This window comes from Nelumbo nucifera, chromosome 3 (genome assembly GCF_055504915.1).
Source record: "Nelumbo nucifera cultivar China Antique chromosome 3, China Antique-T2T, whole genome shotgun sequence".
In the NCBI taxonomy this organism is placed as follows: domain Eukaryota; kingdom Viridiplantae; phylum Streptophyta; class Magnoliopsida; order Proteales; family Nelumbonaceae; genus Nelumbo; species Nelumbo nucifera.
In genome coordinates, this window is record NC_142651.1 from 83,209,637 (window position 1) to 83,228,508 (window position 18,872).

Here is an 18,872-nt window from a genome sequence, read left to right on the forward strand (position 1 = left end):
ACTGCACATGGTGTCCCTGTGTGTGTGTGCACCCATGACCAACTGCTCTTGTACCCCTATGTGTGTGCACATGCATGTGGTCGACTGCACACGTTACTCGTGTCTACGTGTGCACGCATGGCCGACTGCATGGAATGCCCTTGTGCCATGTCATGGTGTGTGTGCGTGCACGCGGCCGATTGCATGGGGTGCCCTTGTGTCGTATCATGGTACAAGTGGGTATGCATGGCTAACTACACATGGTGCCCCCATGGGTGTCATGGTGCAAGTGGGTGTGCATCACTGATTTCATGTGGTGCCCCATGTCATGTGTTGTGGTGTAAGGGACATGAACAACTGACTACATGTGGTGCCCATGTGGTGTGCCATGGTGCACGTGGGTGTGCATGACTAACCACATATGGTGCCCCATGCTATGAACAACCTACTACACATGACACCCCATGTTTTGTGTCATTGTGCACTGGATGTTCAACTTACATCATTTCAATTTGCACCTTCCAACACTTAGCCACCATCATCTAAGAACTTTTTAATTTTACATTTATCTTATGATAGTTATAGGCTTATCTTTAGCTTACTAATCTTTCCAAAGTTGATTCTTACATAGATTTTTAAAGTTATGCTTTGAATATGTTAATTAGTTATTCTCTTTAATCATTTCTAGTCGTTTCTCTTGATAGACAAAATAATTGCTTTGCTTTTTTTAGCCCAAAAATTATAAAATCTTCCTTGAAACATTGGTAAAGTAGAGGCCAGTTCAACTGGGCATGTATGGGGTGCCTAACACCTTCCCACATTGTACCTTGGTCCCTAGACCCTAAGAATCTCATCCCCATTGTGAAACAAGTCACCAAGAAAACAAATTGTTTTTCTTGAAAAACCCTGGGTTTTCCTAAATTTCCATTTCCCAAAATTTTAGTTGTTGACTCTATCCAATTCCATTCCATATTTCATTCTCCCTTTGAGTTGGGTAGCCACACGTGGTTGTGCATTGCATTTTGTACAAGTTTATTGTCTGTACTCTTGGATGTAGAATATGCCAAGGGTAGGGGGCCTTTGGTCCTCTATTGCCACCCTAATACATGTCACGGTACATGATAGATAGTCGCAACCGCTTCGAGTGTATGATGTTTCGGGTGGGTCTCATGTGAGTTGTGTTGTCGACAAGGAATGCTACTTGGTTGATCCTGCCAGTAGTTATATGCTTGTTTCAAAGTTTAAGACATGAATGTGTAAGTATGAACTATTTTAGATTGTCAAACTGTGAATGGCTCATTAAATCATTTATAGTTTGTTTAATGGTATCTACTACTTGGATAACTGTAGTAATTCTAGATATAATATGTGGACCAAACCCCGACTTCTGGAAGGGATGATTCATTGGCCCAAAGGTCGATGTGGGCTTTGCCGATTGCTCTGGTGAATCATGATAACTCGACGGATTGCACGACCGTTGTACTTATAGCTACCTGACCCGGAGGGAGATGGAATGGAATGAATGGATGGAATCCACCTAAACATTTGGGAATTGTGAATTTAGGAAAATCTGAGATTTTTGAAGAAAAACAAAAGTTTTCTTGGTGACTCGTTGGCCCAATGGGGATGGGATTCTTAAGGTTTAGGGATCAAGGTACGATGTGGGAAGGTGTTAGGCACCTCACATGCACCCGGTTAAACCGGCCTCTACTTCACCAATGTTCCAAGAAAGAAAATACTTTTTGGGCTTAAAAGAATAGCTCATACACATTAAAAATTCATCCACATGCAACATGACAATACTAGAGAAAAGAAAGTAATAAAAATCAATTATTTAACTAAAATGATCAAAACAAGTACTAAACTGCTTGAAAAAGGACGACTAAGATAACAAAAGATTAATTAAGAGAACATGATAATGACTTGATAACTATTGAAATAACTACACTAAGGCTATGTTTGGTTTGAAGGAAAAGCTAGGGAAAGGAAGGGAAAGATAGGGTAACCTATACAAGGTTTGTAAAGGTTTCCTTACCTTTTCTTCCTTTCCCTACTTTTTCCTTCAAACCAAATATAGCCTAATGCTGGAATCATGAGAAACAAGACAAAAAGAAGTAAATATGCAAATAATCCAAAGCATGTGCCTAAGTATGAAAACTGCATGCATGAATGTTGTTTATAGATGGAAGAATTTGGAATGGACTGACTTGTGAAACTATCTTGATGGTAAATTTTTAATATATGGAATGGACAGTGATGGCATCTAATAAAGCTACCATGTAGCCAACTAACAGGAATGGAAAATGTTTATATAAAAAATATGAACAGAAGTATGCAAATCTAAAAGAGCAAATTAGTTGTTTATGTTAAGGAAGAGGTAAGAAATTAAATGACGTTAAAAAATAAAATGGAACATTCTAATTACGTAAGAAAAGTATCTAATTGATCTAAGAGATTGATGAGATGGAGGGAGTGCGACTCATGCAATAGTGGTGGGGATTTAGTCTAAATAAAAAGGGCATGTCACATGGCATATCAAAAGGTACTAACACGCTAACTTACCTTAAGTATGTCCCTATTTAATAACATTAAACATGCAACAATGATGATAAGGAGCTAAAATGGTCAATGATCGAATTGTAATTATCAAACTACCCACATATTAATCAAATCAATGAACATCAATGAGGATGTGTATCAAAAGGTTGACATGCCTAATGCCTTTGTACTAGAAGAAACTAAATGGAGAAATTATTCTCATGACACTATCAGGATAGAAATTGATTGACTTAATTATGCATAAAGAAAAAAACAACTAGCAAGAAAAGAAAACCGATTTTTTTCAAATTAAAATTGTATTACTTAAAACAAGCAATGTTCGCCCTTAGACAACCAATAAGATAATCTTACTTGGTTAGTTAAAAAAAAAAGAAATTAAAAAAATTAACAGCAAACATGTTGGTAGGAATGCTAAGGGGTGTACCTTGTGGGAAACTTTAACTTGTTGAAATTGCCTTGCTCTCTACCGATGCACTCTCCTATGACAACGTGCATATGTTCAACACTTTCTACTTAGAGACCTCTATAGAATGAGTTCTTGATCACTCATAGGCTATTCTTGTGTTTGATATGTAGCCCAAGTATTTGGAAATGTGTCAAATGGACTGTAAATTTCTGTTGCACCATTGTTGCTTCAAGAATGCTTCATGCTTCTTCTCTTGGATGTATGCACAACCTAGGAGTTTCTAGGACCATAATACTGATATGGGGGTACTCTACAGATGTTGGAGAATGAGTGGGGAAGGTCTTGGGCATGGCTAAGGGTTGTATGAGGGTGTATACATGGGTTTCCCCTAGGTTAGAATGTCTCTAGGCTAGAATTTTTCCCAGGTTAAGATCTACCCTTATGTGTGAGAAGGGGTGGGCATTTATAGATTTTTGGGGAGGATTCTAGAAGGGGATGAAGGGTTGAGATTTGAGAATAAGTGTGAGTCATCAGCTCGCGTTGACTATGTCCCTACGCTATGTGCACACCACCCATCACTCTTACAGATTGAATGGTCCAGTGATGTATTTGAATCGTGACAACGTGGGCAGTTCACCGCTTGCGACATCATGAGAAGACCATTAAACCTTATCATTTAGATGAAGGAGAAGTCATAACAAGGTTTTCATAAGTGAATCTTCAGAAGGATCATTGTTGATGCCTATTCCATGGAAAGACCTATTGTCAGCACATAATTTTTGCTCAGTCCGCTGCCTGGACCCCCCAATTCACTTCGAACACCGATCAGACCCTTCCAATCTCTCTAAAATGCTAAAAATCTCAAATAGCCCAAAATTTTCCACGAGAGCCCTCAAATCCACCATTAAATCTGCTTGATACCAATCTAATGCCCCCAATCAACCCTGAATACACTTTGACCCTTAGATCAGACACTACCATTAGACCTTAAACATCCTAAAATACCTTCCCATAAAATTCCAGCTCAAGATTCCACCGTTTACCCTTTCGTCAAACCAAGATTCTCTTTCAACCCCTGTTGTTAGCCTAAAACACCCATAACCTAGATCCCCTTGATTCAAACATATCTAAGCCAATCAGAGCACACAATTGAGCCCTAGACACACCAAAACACCTGCCTATAAAGTTTTAACCCAAGATTCACTAGTTTACCCTTCCATTAAACCAAAATTTCATTTCATATCCTTTTGTTAATCCAAATTCCTACAATCTTGCCCTTTTAAACCAATCAGACATTTCCACCAGATCCCCGATACCTTAAAATATCCACCTGTAAAATTTTAGCCCAAAATACCCTCGTTTACCCCTTCATTACAACAAGATTTCATTTCAAAGCTTTAGATTGACTAAATAAAGCACTTTCTAGATCTACCTAATCCAAGACAACTTGGCCTACTCTGGCCCTACCAATTAACTCAGAACACCCAAAAACCCCATCCTGCCAAATTCCATCCAAAAATACCCCAATTTACATCTTCATCCAAAAAGATTCCATTTCAGCCAATCCCAATAGCTCGTACATGCAAAACACCTTCCTATGCCCAAAACCCATCTTAACCCTTTAATCATTGACCCAAAAGACCCCACTATTGAACCAAGACCCTGGTTTAACCCTTTTTTACTAACTGACCAAAATACCCCTACATTTCTCCAAATTTACTAAAATGCCCTTAACCATACATATAAAACCCAACTTAACTTTCTCATTAAACGATATACACTCCCCCTACCTCTCAATAGTGACGGTCCTCTCTTTCTTTCTCTCTCTCTCTCTCTCTCTCTCTCTCTCTCTCTCTCTCTTCTTCTTCTTCTTCTTCTTCTACTCTTTCGTTTTTGCTCCTCTGTCACCACCAAACCAAACATTATTCGTCATTACAGAGAAGGCAACATAGTAGCAAACAAACTGCACAGGTCAATCTCCTCTTTCTTTTGTCATTTCATTTTTTTCTTTTATTTTTTTTCATCTGCTTTTCTTCTTAATTGGCCATCAAAATAGCTCTTCTTGCCTATTTTTGATTTCAGATCTCACTACCGCCACTATAACTCTCGATAGCGGCGGTGCTTAATTCAAAGTGCCTCCCTCTCTCCCATTCTCATACTCTCTTTCTTTTTCCTCTCGTCCTTTTCCTTCTTCTTCTTCCGCCTTCCTCTATTCTTTCATGAGCCCCCTAAAATTACCACCATTGCTTCAACTTCCCGCAACGTTGGTGGTCTCTCTCTCTCTCTCTCTCTTTCTATTTCTCTTCTGTCATCATCCTATCATTTTGATACTTACCTTTCCCCTCCCTCAACAACATTTCTCCTAGTTTATTTTTCCACTGTCGTTATCTTTTCCAACCAAAACAAGGAAGCCGCAGCGACAGAATTCTCCCTTGTCCCCTATTCAACTCCGACGTCAGTTAGAGCTTCATGGTTCGAACCCTAAACATCCTTCCAACAGTGATTGGTAATTCCCATTGTTTTGCCTCTATTGATCAGCATATAACCATCCACGAAGACAAGAGTCGATTCTTGCGAACATTACTTCTCATCACCCTTCTATTTGCAGCATTTAGTCTTGATGTTAGACTACATTTCAATCAGGTAAGGTCACTCTACTATCTCCTGTTACTCGTCTTTTTTCTTTCTCATTTATTTCTCCATATTTTAAGTTGGGAGGAGAAAGACCGGGCTGATCCAGCCCTTGTAATTCTCGATACCAACCCAAATATGATGCTTTCTTTCTATTGCTATTTCCTAGTAGGATCTAGATGATTGAATTCTCTTGTAATCCAACGTATGCATGAGAATAGGAATTTATTTTATTTTCTTGGGATGAAATTATCGCTATAATCCATGCTAGTTCAAGAATCGATTTCTTAGTTCATAATCCTTGTTGAATCAATTTCTTAGTTCATAATTCTTGTTGATACTTGTAAGGTGGTTAGGCTACGTATAAGTGGTCTCCTTGAAACACAAAGGAAGTCCAGAGGCAGGAAGTAGGTTGAACTCTAGGGCAAATGTGGATGGTAAAAGTGTAGGATAGAATGATTGAACGAGTGATGCCATCATGAGATTGAAGGGATGAGAGATTCATCATATGGATGGTCGAACCTTACAGGAAGGTTGGGCGAAATTTCAAAAATTTCTCTCTCCCATGTGGAAATCACATTCCCTATTTTAGAAAACTGCATTTTCAAGGATCAATCTTGAAACCAAACCGGACCAGACCTAAAACCAAAAGGGAGTAGAGGGATATACCTGATACAGAGAAATAATAACCCCCAATGAAGGTGTTCACGCCCAAGGAGAAGACCAAAGATTGCTTCCATCGAAGATGAACGGTGTGAGGTGAAGGAGAATCAGCAGGACGATTCTTCAGCAAGAATATGATGGAGGGTAGGTGAGCACGACTTCAGATTGCCTTTTCTACCAAAAGGCAATATCAAGAACTGTTCTTGATCACTCTCATTGGTAGGGCGGCAAGAGTAGGAGAGAAGAAGACAGTGTAGTCAAATTGTGTTGTCTCTCTATGTAATTCAGCAGACTATGAGATGATTTGGAGGTTCGCCCTGCTCTTCTATTTATAGCCTTAAAGAGAGGATCTCCTAATCCCATTAGGAGTTTCCTAATCCAAATCTTTTATTTGGATCTGGACTCTCTTTAAGAGATAAGGATAATCCCTTATCTTATCTGCAGATAAAGATCAGCGTTCCTAATCAAAATAGGAGTTTCCTAATCCAAATCTTTGTTTGGATCTGGACTCTTTGAGTGGATAGGGATAATCCCTTATCCTATCTGCTGATCTAAATCCCAGAACTGCCCTCTTTTAATTAATCTTATTAAGCTAGTTCGAATTGGGCTTTTGGCCCATTAAGTCTATGTGCTCACTAGCCCCTCAATCTGCTACCAAGTTGGTTATCCTTGTATGGCGTGGGACCCAAACATTGATCTAAGCTCAGCCTCTGTTATAAGGCCTGGCTGAATTCACTGTAGGAGACAGTGAACCCCTGAGTCCATCACCATGGGCTCTTAATGGGCCCAACATTTACACTAAATGGTCCTTGGGTCAAGCCACCTTATAAAAACCCAAGGACTGTGGGCAGATGCAAGATTAGCCCATCAGGTATTACCCTCAATGGTCTTACACTTAACCTCTTAGCCCATAATGATCAAACACTGCCTGACAAGAGAGGACCTCTCCCTCAGCTCCAAGGTACAGTGCTGCACTCTCTACTCACATGGATCCTGTGAATTAATAACTTTTGCAAACATTTTGAAACCATAATATATATATATATATATATATATATGTGTATATCTCTATATAAATATATTTTGCAAAACAAATTTCAACGGTTGAAATCAACTACTGGAAGCTTAGGTTTCCATCAGAGAGAGTGCATCCCCGATTATTCACTTTGTCCGACAAAGGGGCTGATCTTGTCACTATGATCACGCACTCAAATGAATTCTCAGACTGTCCCAACATTCCCAAGTTTTGACCCCCTCTAAGGATCTCACTGATTGGCATATCAAAGACAACCCAATTCGACACCTAGTGTAGTATCATAATCAAGTCTAGGGGTCAGGTGTAACATTCCAGTTTTGCCCATCTATCTCCAAGGTCTAGGGTAATACTGGAATTTTGGTCCGGTCTAGGGTTTCAAGAAAACCCACATTGCATGTACCTTAGGTCTCACCCTGGCAGCTGAGAAAAGCCACCCCAACCAATTTGGCGGCACATCAGTGTCAGCCTTGGCATGATAAATCTCTCCAGATCTATACAACGACTGTGAAGATTCTAAACTAACACGAGTCTCATATGTGTCCAGTTTAAGGGTATTACACAGAAACACACCATGATAACACGAATCAAATATGTACTTTATTCATTTACATTAAATGTCATAATGTACATCATTCTGATTGGAGCTAAGGGCATACACTGTCTAACAGCTCCCACTTGCACTTAGGTCCAATCGGGTACAAGCCGGAGTCCCAGACCTTCCACGTATTTTTAAAACACTTTCTATGTCAATGGCTTAGTTAATGGGTCTACCACATTCTTTGCTGATGCTACCTTTTAACATCAATCTCCCATAGATCCAGTGTTGTCACACAACAGTGAAATGGGTGATCTGCTAAATTCCAAATTCCAAAATGAACACCTTCATTCATTAGGCAACCTCACTTACGACAATGTGTTCGGATTGGATTATAGACTGCTATTCTTACTACTTAGGACCCCTGTTTGCTGCTCTTCCAACTAATAGCACACAATCCTATCGTGAAGATATAACCAGATGTAGACTTTCTATCATCTAGATCTGATTGGAAATCAGCATCAGTATACCTCTGGATCTATAGTGAACTACCACCAAATACCAGACAAAACTCTTTTGTCCTTCGAAGGTATTTTAGTATGATTTCACAATGGTCCAATGCTCCTGCCCTGGGTTAGATTGGTATCTGCTTACCATACTCACTGCCTGAGAAATGTCAGGACGAGTGCACAACATGGCATACATGATGCTCCCTACGGCTAGGGCATAGGTAACCTCTTTCATGCCCTCAATCTCTTCGGGAGTCTTGGGAGACATACCCTTGGAGAGAGTGACTCAATGCTTGAAAGGAACATTTCCTTTCTTGGAGTTCTCCATGCTGTATTTCTTGACTATTTTGTCAATGTAAGAAGATTGGGATAATCCTATTATCCTCTTCGATCTATCTCTATAGAGTCGAAGACCCAATATGTAGGAGGCTTCTCTAAGATCTTTCATGGAGAATTGCTGTGAAAGCCATAATTTCACCGTAGTTAACATAGGTATATCATTCTCAATGAGTAGAATGTCATCTACATACAGAACCAAGAACGTAACCTCATCCGGATTTTTCTCAAAGTCAAACTGTTTGACAGTAGAGTCAAACCGGATGTTCCAACTCTAGAAGCTTGCTTAAGTCCATATATGGATCGATTGAGTTTACATACCATGTGTTCCTGACCTATAGCTATGAAACCTTGTGGTTGCTGCATATAGATATCTTCAGTAAGATCTCCATTCAGGAACGCAATTTTAACATCCACTTTCCAAATCTCGAAATCATGTTATGTTGCTACAGCTAGCAGGATCGTAATGGATTTAAGCATGGCCACGGGCGAAAAGGTTTCCTCATAATCGATTCCTTCTTTTTAAGTGTACCCTTTCGCCACAAGACAAGCCTTGTAGGTCTCAACTTTACCATTAGGTCCCTTCTTCCTCTTATAGATCCATTTGCAACCAATTGCTTTTACCCCAGAGGGCAGATCTACTAGAGTCCAAACTCCATTGGTCTCCATTGAGTCCATCATTGCTCTCATGGCATCTACCCACTTCAAGGAATCTATGTCCAACATAGCTTCCATATAAGTTACAGGGTCCTCCTCACTGGTCGTGGCTTCCACCAAGTAACTTTCTTGGTCATAGCCATAATGAACTGGAGGCCTGGAATCCCGAGTAGATCTCCTAGGTTGGTTATTAACTGAAGCTTGTGGGACATGATTGTTCAGGATGTAATCATCAAAAACAACTTCTTGACAATGATTGTTCAGGATGTAATCATCTTCCAAGAAATGGGCATTTCGACTACAGAACACATTCTGTTCTCTTGGGTCATAGAACAAATACCCTACAAAGCCTTTTGGGTAACCTATAAATAGGCAACGACTGGTCTTGGATTCAAATTTGTTAGAACTTGTTCTTTCAACATGTGCCGGACAACCCCATACCTTCAAGTGTCTTACACTTGGTTTCTTACCAGTCCAAAGCTCATAGGGAGTCTTCGGAACGGATTTGGTTGGAACCCGGTTCAGCACGTATATCGCTATCACTAATGCATAACCCCAAAAGGATGTGGGTAGCTTTGAGTGTACGAGAAGTGATTAGACCATATCCAATAAAGTCCGGTTCCTCCTTTCTGACACACCGTTTAACTGTAGTGTAGCAGGATGAACTAGTTGTGATACTATCCCATTGGCCTTTAAGTAGTCCCTGAATTCGTTAGAGAGATACTTGCCACCTTGATCTGATCGAAGGGTCTTAATTTCTCTCCCTAACTGTTTCTCGACTTCATGTCTAAATTCTTTGAACTTTTGAAAAGATTCAGAATTATGTCTCATTAGGTATACGTAACCATACCGTGAGTAATCATCGGTAAAGGTTATGAAATAAACGTGCTGTTTACGTGTCCTAACATTCATGGGACCACATACATCAGTATGTATAAGGTCAAGTGTGCTTGTCGATCTTTTAGGCTTACCATTAAATGGCCGTTTCGTCATCTTACCCTAAAGGCAAGGTTCACAAGTTGGAAGATCTTCTATAGTTAGAAAATCCAAAGGACCAACCTTGTGATACGATCTATGTTAATTTGGCCAAGTCGGTAATGCCACAGGCACGTGGGATTAACTGTATCACGGATTCTTTTCTTTGGGTTATTATCCGACGTAGTTTCGGTTATATTTGTTTCCAGAGAAGGATGGAGAACATAGAGACCATTCTCAAGTTCTCCGTATGCGAGGAATTTGTTATTTCTTTTGATAGTAAGCATATTACTAAAGAGAACAGAATATCCATCTACACACAGTTTTGAAACAGAAATCAAATTTCTTCTCAAATTGGGTAGATAAAGACAATCTTTTAATGTAATTGATCATTCTCTGAAATACAATTCTACAATTCCTATGGCTGTAGCTGCACTACTTGTCCTGAACCCCTGCAATGTATTACATGCATGAGTAGAAGCCCTGGAGTCAATACACCAGGAAGTAGAAGTTACCAACATATTGGTTTCTATGACAAAGGATTCAAAATTACCATGTTTCTTGGTCTCCAGGTACTGAGGACAGTTCCTCTTTCAGTGGCCGGCCTGCTTGCAGAGGTGACAAGCATCTAATGCTTTGTCCTTCCTTTGCCTTTTGGGCTTGCTAACTTTCTTCTAAGGCTTCTTCTTCGCCTTCCTCTTCTTTTTGCCCGATTTGCCACCCTTAACAAGCATGGCAATGGGCTTATTCTTCTTTATCAGTTCCTTAGCCCTCTGCAACATATTGTTGAGTTCCTGGATGCTAACGTTTAGCTTATTCATGTTATAGTTCATGATGAACTAATTGAAGGAAGGAGGCAAAGAGTTCAGGATGGCATCAACCTTGGTGACATGATCTAGCCTAGATCCAAGAGCCTCCAGTTTATTGATGTATCCCATCATCTTGAGACAATGGTCATGAACTAGCTGGTTGTTGGACATTTGTGCGGTCATGAACTGTTTCAGGACCTTCTGATAAGTAGAACGATTCTGCTCCTCATACATTGTCCTTAGACTATTGAAGATATCCTTGGAGAATTCGATCTGAACAAATTGTCGTTGTATCTGATTATCTAAGGAGGCTATGATATAGCATCAGGCAAGAGAATTTTTCTCCTCCCAATCTTGATAGTCCTTCTTGCAGGCCTCAGAAGCCCTATCACCCGGATGTTTCGGAGCAGGGTACTTAGCTACCTTGTCCAATTTCTCGGACGTTAGGACCAGCATAAGGTTACAATACCAGTCAGCGTAATTTGGGCCCTTAAGCTTGTTGTCATTCAACAATTTAGCGAATTAACTATTTGCCATTTCTGATAAAGGGCAAAGCAAATATTAGTCCACAACCTTATTTGATTCATGTTATCTACATAGATATAACTTTTAATCTATGTTCCATTTCCATTTATTCATCTCTGAGATTTCCCTCCTATCTCAGTGACGGAGACTACGAATTATGTCTCTGGAAATGTGGGAAATCACATAGGATGCATGGAGCCAACTATTTCAGTTGCATAACCCCACCACCTTTCTGTGAAGGATCATATCCACTCATCTTATGAGCTTTCCCTTTGGCCTCTGTTAGACAAGGTTCATTGCCATTTTAGGTTAAACCTTTCTGTCCAGTGAATGCTCACCCATCATATTCATGAACGCCAAGGTACCATGAGAGAGTCTTTCATTTTAGGATATGCCCCTCCCACATCGGTCTATGACGCCCCTATCATCTTATGAAACAATCCAACAGATCCAGCAGCAAATGGATATCCCAATTTTATGGTGCGTTTCCTCATTACTGAAGGACCCATTTTCATGTTAATGATGGAAGGATTTTAGAGAGTTCATCACATGAATCTCCCTATCACATACACTCATATTTCAGTGGAGGGAATGAAATATTACGCCCTAGTTTAATTTAGGTCAAACCAAAGTGGCTCCCACTGACTTTCATAAAGGTAGATTTAGATGGGCCCTAAACGGCTAGGGTTCCACACGGTTCCTCTTGGGGAGGAAGCTGGTGTGGGGCCCACCAAGAAGGGAGATCATCCAATGATCTTGAAGACACCATGGCAGTGATGTGCATTCAGCCATGGTGTGTGCAAGAGCCACTTATCGAATCAACATGGGCCAAGTACTTATGGCTCATGAACATTGCACATTACACATCCATACATTGCATGCAAGAAATCCATAATTGATCCAATCAATTAAATAACTATAAAACCCATAATTAAAGCCCATATAATTTCATAATATTACTGATTAATATTATCTTGGTATATGGGCTGAATTGCAATGAGCAGTTCGGCCCATATAGGTTTTTTGCTGAAATGGGCTAAAACAGTTTTAACAGATTAAAACTGGGTTTTATAGATGTGGGCTAAATTGCATCTTGCAATTAACCATCAACTTCTGGTCCCATATGTGAAATTTTAGGGCTGAGAACAGCCCCCATCGAACCACATATTTGGTCCAACCAGTTTGGTCCAATCTGGTTCGAATGGGTATGGGGTTTGATTTTTAATTCAAGATTTAATTCAAGAATGATGATCTGAAATTAAAGGGGGTATTCTCTATAGTAGTGAGTGTAGGATCTCTAGGCTTCCTTGTGTGTCTAGGATGTGAGAAAGGGGTGGTATTTATAGATTTTTTTGAGAGGGGAATGGAGGACTGAGATGGGAGACAAGGGAGATCAATGGCTGAGGTTTAAATGGTTTTTTGAGGGAGATTGATTGAGAGAATGGGCTGTCAAGACAGCTTTGGGAGAGATTCCCTCAATCAATCAAGACAAAGTGTGAAAGATTTCACCAATTTACCTAAATTGGACATTCCAAGTTTAAGTGATTGGCCTGATTGATTGGAAGCTATAGCTGGTCAAATATTAGATTTTTAAGGTGTTTCTAGAGGCTGAGAGGAAGTTTTGGTCGTGGAATGCCCTAGGTTCGAAGTTATTGTGAAGAAGATTTTAAAAGGATGGCCTGGATCGAGTCTAGCTTCTGGTCTCAAGATGGAGGGACTAACGGTGTCGGAATTGGACAATCTTGGTATCGTTGGATTCATAATTTTGAGCTCTATCCATCTAAAGGGTTGGATTTTAGATTTTCTGGGGGGTTAGGATTTAGGATCAGAGATGATCTCCACCGGACGATCAAAATCGGTTCTGGCTTCGGTCTTGAGATGAAGGGGTAAGCGGTGTCGGATTTGGGTGATCTTTGTGTTGTTGGATTTGGATTTTTGAGCTCTACATACCTATGGTATCAGATTTTGGATTTGATGTGAAATGTGGTTTAGGGTCGAAATGACTTTGATCAGACGACCGAAATCAGTTTTGGCTTTGGGTCTAAAGATGAAAGGGTAAACAATGTCGGATTTGGGTGATATTGGTGTCATTGGATTTAGATTTTCAGGATCTACGTGCCTATAGTTTTGGATTTCTAATTTGGTGTGAAATGTGGTTTAAGTTCAAAATGACTCCAATCGGACGATCTGAATCGGTTCCGGCTTTGGGTCTAAAGATGAAGGAGTAAACAATGTCGGATTTGGGTGATATTGGTGTCATTGGAATTAGTTTTTTGGGATCTACATACCTATGGTTTTGGATCCTTGAGGCCCCAACTTTTGTAAAATTTCAAAAATACCCCCGATTCGGCTGAGAGGTTAGTTGAAGCATGCTTGAAGCTCAATGTGCTACAGAAAGACTGAAGAGCGCAAAAATGGGGTGTCTACAGATTGCCCCTCTTTGTTGGAGGATGATAATCCGAACAACAAAACTTGAGGAGATAACCCATTTTTGCACAGAAATGCAATGGAATGACCGTCTTGTTAAAAAGAATGCTACTCGAAAAACTTTTTTCATGACAACTGTTGATGATTGAAAGAAGATAATTGTTTTTGATTGAAAATGATGCCCCTAGAATCTCCTCCTATGATATGCTCCTACATGTCTAGCACTCATTTGCCTGTTGATAGAAGGATTGCTGTACGTAGGCAAATCCCCAAATCTTCCACTAGGGACCGAACCCAAATTTTTCACTCTTTGTCTTGATTGACCGAGAGAATCTTTCACAAATCTGTCTTGACAGTCCATTCTCTCAATCGATCTCCCTCAAAAAACCATTTAAACCTCAACCATTAATCTCCCTTGTCTCCCATCCCAGCCCTTCATTCCCCTCTCAAAAAAATCTATAAATACCACCTCTTTCTCACATCCTAGACACACAAGGAAGCCTAGAGATCATACACTCACTAGTATAAAGAATACCCCCTTTACGTCCAATAACTCCCCCATTCATCTTCTCCACGTCCTTGTGTCCCTCCATATCAATCTTAAGTCAATAAGCCCCCCTAGATCTATGGTCTAAATTATGAAACGGGCTTGAAAGTGCAGCAGGAAGTCTCCATCATGCAACAACATTGTTTACCATTTGGGCCATACAACTCAAGTCTTTTGCTTCTAGCAAGTAATTGGAGATCTATTCTATTGGCAAGAAAGACTTCAAAGTGTAGAGGAGGTTCGTGTTCTGTCCATTTACAGCAGTCATTGAAGGGGAAGCTTGTAAGCACGTAATAGTGGAGGACAAAGCAATTTCAATCTGTTGGAGTTTTCTTTGAGGCAAAGGATCTTGTCCAAACATTTAGTACCACACTTGCCATTAAATTTTTCATCTTTTCAATTCAGTTTTCTTTCATTGTAGACTGTTTTGTTTTCCACAGATAGTTAGGTTGGTCCATTTCAGATTGGATTTCCTTTTAGTTTGTATTATATGGTTAAATTATCATTTTCTATTCTATGTGCATTTCCCTTAATTATTCTTGCATCATGTTCTATATTTAATAAATTAGTTTTATGAATTGAGTAGGCATTCCATAGGCTTATTAATAAACACAATTTCTCTTTGGCCTATATTCCTAAAGTTTTTCTTCTCTTTTTCAACAAACAATTACCTTGCTAGTCTACAAAAGCATTTGGCTTCTCTTTCTTTAAATGTTGTGTTTTGTTTTAACACATAAGTCATCTTTTCTATTTTTCTATTACCTAAGTTAACTAAGAATTTGGTTTAACCAATAAATCAACTTTCGTTAACCTTTTTACTTCTACATCCTTAAGCATGATAGAAACTGAAGGGATGAGAGATCCATCATATGGATGGCCGAACCCTACAGGAAGGTAGGGCGAAATTTCAAAAATTTCTCTCTCCCATGTGGGAATCACATTCCCTGTTTTAGAAAATCAGCATTTTCAAGGATCAATCTTGAACCAAGAACCAAACCAGATCTGAAACCAAAAGGTAGGAGAGGGAGGTACCTGATACGAAGAAACAATATCTCCCAATGAAGGTGTTCACACCCAAGGAAAACTCCAAAGTCTGCTCCCACTGAAGATGACACAGTGTAGGGTGGAGTAGAATCAATAGGTTCTTCACAAGAACCGAATCCTTCAACAAAAATTCGATGGAGGGTATGTGAGCACGACTTCAGATCAGTTTTTCTCCAAAAACTGATATCAAGAACACTTCTTGATCGCTCCTATGGTGGAGATCAAACTGGCAATGGCAGAAGTAGGAGGAGGGCGAAAGATCAGAAGATGGCACAGTCTTACTGTAGCTGTATTCTCTCTTTCTGTGATCTAAGATCAGTTGTGTTGAGATGAATGGAGATTCGCCCTCCTCCTCCTTTTATAGCCTTAAAGAGAGCTCCTAATCTCATTAGGAGTTTCCTAATCCAAATCTGTATTTGGATCAGGACTTCTCTTTATGAGATAAGGATAAGCCCTTATCTTATTTGCAGATTAGATCAACCCTCCTAATCTCATTAGGCGCTTCCTGATTCAAATCCCAGATCCGCCCCCTTCTTTAACTAATCAAATTAGAACAGTTCGAATTGGGCTTTAGGCCCATTAAGTCCATATGCTCACTAACCTTCCAAACTACTACCCAGTTGGGTTTCCTTGTATGGCGTGGGACCCAAACATTGATCTACACATCAGCCACATGGGTTCTACCTAGCCTCTATTACAAGGCCTGGCCGAATTCACTGTTATGGACAGTGAACCTCTGATCCCATCACCAAGGGCTCTTAATGGGCCCAACACTTACACTAAGTGGTCCCTAGGCCAAGCCACCTTATAAAAACACAGGGACTATGGGCAGATGCAAAATTAGCCCATCAGGTATTACCCTCAATGGTCTTACACTTAACCTCTCAGCCCATAATGATCAAACACTGCCCGACAAAGGGGCTGATCCTGTCACTATGATCACCCACTTAGATGAATTCTCAGACAATCCCAACATACCCAGGTTTTGACCCCCTCTAAGGATCTCATTGATTAGCATATCAAAGACAGCACAATCTGACACCTAGTGCAGTGTCATAATCGAGTCTAGGGGTCAGGTGTAACATTCTAGTTTTGTCCACTAATCACCAAGGTCGAGGGCAATACTGGAATTCTTGTCCGGTTCAAGGTTTCAAGTAAGCCTACACTTCATGTACCTCGGGTCTCACCCTGGCAGCTGAGACAGGCTACCCTAACGAACTTGGAGGCACATCAGTGTCAGCCTTATCAGGATAAATCTCTCCAGATCTATCCAATGGCTGTGAACATTCTGAAGTAACACGAGTCTCATATGTGTTCAGTTTAAAGGTATTACACAGAAACATACCATAATAACATGAATCAAATATGTACTTTATTCATTTGCATTAAATGTCATAAGGTACATCATTTCGATTGGATCTAAGGGCATACACTGTCTAACAACTCCCACTTACACTTAGGTCCAATCTGGTATAAGCCGGAGTATCATACTTCCCACGTATTTCTCAAACACTTTCTGTGTCAGTGGCTTACTTAATGGGTCTGCTACATTCTCCGCTGATGCTACCTTCGAAATCAGGACGTCCTCTCTTCCAACTATCTCCCGCAGTACATGGTACTTCCTCTCGATGTGTTTCGACTTCGAGTGGGCTCGTGGCTCCTTAGCCTAAGCAATAGCTCCATTGTTGTCACACAACAACGGAACGCGTGATGTGCTGGATGGAACTACTCCCAATTCATGAATGAACTTCTTCATCCATACGGCTTCTTTGGCAGCCTCACTTGCGGCAATGTATTCAGCTTCGGTTGTGGAATCTGCAGTGGACCCCTGTTTGCTGCTTTTCCAGCAAATAACATACGATCCTATCATGAAAACATACCCAGATGTAGGCTTTCTATCATCTGGATCTGACTGGAAGCCGGCATTAGTATACCGCTGGATCTGTAGTGAGCTACCATCGAATACCAAACAAAACTCTTTTGTCATTTGAAGGTACTTAAGTATGTTTTTCACAGCAGTCCAGTGCTCCTACCCTGGGTTGGTATGGAATCTGCTTACCACACTCACTGCCTGAGCAATGTCAGGACGAGTGCATAGCATGGCATACATGATGCTCCCTATGGCTAAGGCATAGGGAACGTCCTTCATGCCCTCAATCTCCTCGAGAGTCTTGGGAGACATCCCCTTGGAGAGAGTGACTCCGTGCTTGAAAGGAACATTTCATTTCTTGGAGTTCTCCATGTTGTATCTCTTGACTATTTTGTCAATGAAGGGATGAGAGATCCATCATGTGGATGCCCAAATCTTGCACAATAAGGTGGGCGAATTTCAAAAATTTTTCTCTCCCTTTCAATTGGGAATCACATTCCCTATTTAGAAAATCATATTTTCAAGGATCAATCTTGAACCATAAACTGAACCAGATCTGGACAAAAGCAGTAGGAGAGGATTATACCTGATACGAAGAAGTAATATCTCCCAATGGAGGTGTTCACGCCCAAGGAAGGATCCAAGGACTGCTCCCACTGAAGATGGTGCAGTGCAGGATGGAGCAGAATCAGCAGTGTTCTTCTCCAAGAACCTAGTCCTTTGCAAGAAATAGCAGGATGGCATGTGAGCATAGCTTCCAATCAGTCCCTTCACAAGGAACTGATAGCAGGATGGCAGGAGAGGCGGCAGCAGGAAGGAAGCGGCAAGAGAGTATTTTCGCAGGTATGCTGAAATCTCTCTTTTGTGATTTCAGCTCTAAAGACTTGCAGTGATCTGATGATCTTGTGATAATCTAAAGGCTGCCGCCCCTTCCTTCTTTTGTTACCCTAAAGGATCAGCTCCTAATCCCATTAGGAGTTGCTGATCCAAATCATATTTGGATCAGACATCCCTTTAGGTCATAAGGATAATCCCTTATCTTATCTGCAGATTAGATCAACCTCTTCCTAATCTCATTAGGAGGTTTCCAGATCTAAATCACATTCAGATCTGGACTCTCTGAGTGGATACGGTTAAGACCCTATCCTATCTGCTAATCCATCCTAGAATTTGCCCCATAATTTAACTGCTTAAATTAGCCTAGTTCGAAATGGGCTTTAGGCCCAATAAAGTTATGTGCTCACTTAGCCTTCCTAACTGCTTCCCAGTTGGGCATCCTTGTATGGCGTGGGACCCAAGCATTGATCTACACATTAGCCACATGGGTTCAGCCCAGCCTCTGTTACAAGGCCTGGCCGAATACA